The sequence below is a fragment of the Silene latifolia genome, chromosome 6 (assembly GCF_048544455.1).
Source record: "Silene latifolia isolate original U9 population chromosome 6, ASM4854445v1, whole genome shotgun sequence".
Lineage (NCBI taxonomy): Eukaryota > Viridiplantae > Streptophyta > Magnoliopsida > Caryophyllales > Caryophyllaceae > Silene > Silene latifolia.
Genome location: NC_133531.1, coordinates 84,069,483 through 84,072,102, shown reverse-complemented (window position 1 = coordinate 84,072,102; position 2,620 = coordinate 84,069,483).

Genomic DNA, 2,620 nt, shown 5'->3' with positions numbered 1-2,620 from the left:
ACACATTTATAATACTCAACAAACTACTAGTTACCGGTAAGTCAAGGTCGATCCATGGGACGGTGTGCTTTGGGTTCTAAGTCTATCTATCTCAATTTATGCTAGTGTCACAATTTGTTTGGGTTTGTAGTTGTGTCCTAGGCTAATACAAGCAATAAAGTAAAACAAGCAATAAAAGGAAAAATGTAAACAAATGATTAAAAGCACTAGGATGTCATGGGTTCATAAGGGATTCATGGTGTTGATCATACAAACATGTTTACAAAGTTGCAAGCAATTAATGTTGTGGAGAAACCGAGTTGGTTTATGTCTTACGGTTCATAGGAAGAGTTGGGTCCCGGAGCCGAATCGATTAGATTATTGTACAACACCTACAAGTCGACTTACTTTCCTCCTATTCAACTTCTATGTATGGTCTAACAAGACTCGAGTTGGTTTATATCTTACAAGTCAAGTTGAGTAGATAAGAGATGGTAAAAATGCAAGGATTCATAGGCTTAGCATTTCATCAAACATAACATATGCATAAAGTTGACATCACAACAAGCAAGCAATTTAATTGTGTGAACATATTAGATTAAGCATTAATCAATCCCATGTTGGTTTCCCCTAATTAGCCACTAATCCTAGTTTAGTAACTACTCACTCATGATCAAGTTTATAATGTTAATAAGGTTGTCAATCATACTAACAAAGCCAAACATGATGAACAAGTAATAAGAATTATCAATAATTAAAGCAAGGATTAAGAGAATTATACCTATGGAGATTCCAAAATAATAAAGCAAAGAATAAAAGAAGAGAACTTGATTGATTGATGAAGGGTTGTCAATCCTCCAATAATAACCCAATAATCTTCAATTACCCAAAAGAATAATAGAAGAAACTTGATGATTGATGGAAGGTTGTCAATCTCCCAATAATAACCCAATAATCTTCAATTACCCAATAATAAACTTGAATAATAAACTTGAACAATAATTATGGAAAGATTAATGTGTAATTTGTGGAAAGATTAAAGAGTAATCTATTCTAATCTACTCCTAATCTAATCTAAGAGGAATTTCTAATAAGAGAGCTTGGTTCTCCTCCCCTAATCTAATACCCCTTGATTATTACAAATGGGGTATTTATAGTAGGGATTCACTAGGTTAACTAAGGCTAAATTAGTAATTACACTTTTGTGTTTAGAGCAGGGAAACGCCGGTATCTTTGGAAGGATGGGCATCTTTCACGGAGCTTTAAGAAACGAAATTTGACTGCCTTGGAATCCGTGCGTCTTAGGCACGGGACGGGCGGATTCGGTGGTCTGGGCCCGGGCGTCTTTGAGAGAAGACGGGCGGATTCTGGAGATTCTGCCCGGGCGTCTTTGGGGGAAGACGAGCGTCTTCTGAGAAGACGGGCGGATTCCTGAGAAGACGGGCGGATTCTCTTCCAGTGAATTTTCTTGTTTTTCCCAGCCAAAAGACGGGCGTCTTGTGGGGAAGACGGGCGTCTTGGCGAACAGCTTCTTTGTTTGAGCTCGGATTGTAAAACGGATGTCATTTTCTCATCCGGACTCCTATTGGAGTGATTCAAAAGCCTAGATCACTTGTTTTTTGAACGCCGTTCCATCTAGCATGTTTTCAGAGCCAAAGGAGCAACCCTTGGTTCGTTTTTCGAGCGATTTCTTCTTGTAATGCCTTCCCTCTCGTCATTCTTACTTTTAACCCTTTGATCCTTCTATATACACTTTATTCCAACATCCTTGGTCATCATTCTTGCCTCCTCTTCATACTAGTCCATCTAATATCATCAATAAGCTTCCAAATATGCACGAAAGAAGGGAATTTCCGCCTTATTATCTCCTTTTCTACAAAACATACGAAATGCGCTAGAAAAGCAAATAGGAAGGTTTTGACGGATAAAATGGCCATAGAATGTTATAATAGTATGCAAAATAGGCTCAATTAGGGGACTAAATGTGCGCAAATAATGTTCACATCAAATATCCCCAAACCGAACCTTTACTCGTCCCGAGTAAAGAGGTGACAAAAATTAGACCTTTATTTAAACTAACCTACTAAAATAACCGATATGAGACAATTAGCGGGTCTCACTCCGCCCCTTCAACTCACAATAAGACAACCATGAGGTAGGATGCCTTCTTGCAAGGCAAGGTGGGTCTTGCCAAAATGGCGACACATCCAAGCATTAAAGCACACAAAACAAGTAATGGATGCATCTACAAAAGGAATAGCCACTTTCCTCATCTAAGTGGCGGAAATTATCTACAAGGGAGGCAATTCAAGGGTACACACTCCTTCATAGATGCAATTTTTTTAAACTACTAAGCCTAGAAGGATACCAATAAATCACCTCCAAGTTGTGTCAAGCTAGGGTACCTTTGTCCTCAATCATTAAATGCTTTTGTCAAGAGTAGACTCCCTATGGTGTTAGAAACACTGGAGGATCGCGGAATTCCCCTTCTCGCCTAGACAAGAAGAAGGGTCGTCCCCTCTCTACCATGCACAAAAATGGATACGATGGATAAAGGGATCAATAGATATTTGAGTTTCACCTTGGGAGTTTGCTTTGTTTTTGTTTTTCCCCCCAATTTCTTGTGGCATATAACATTAGA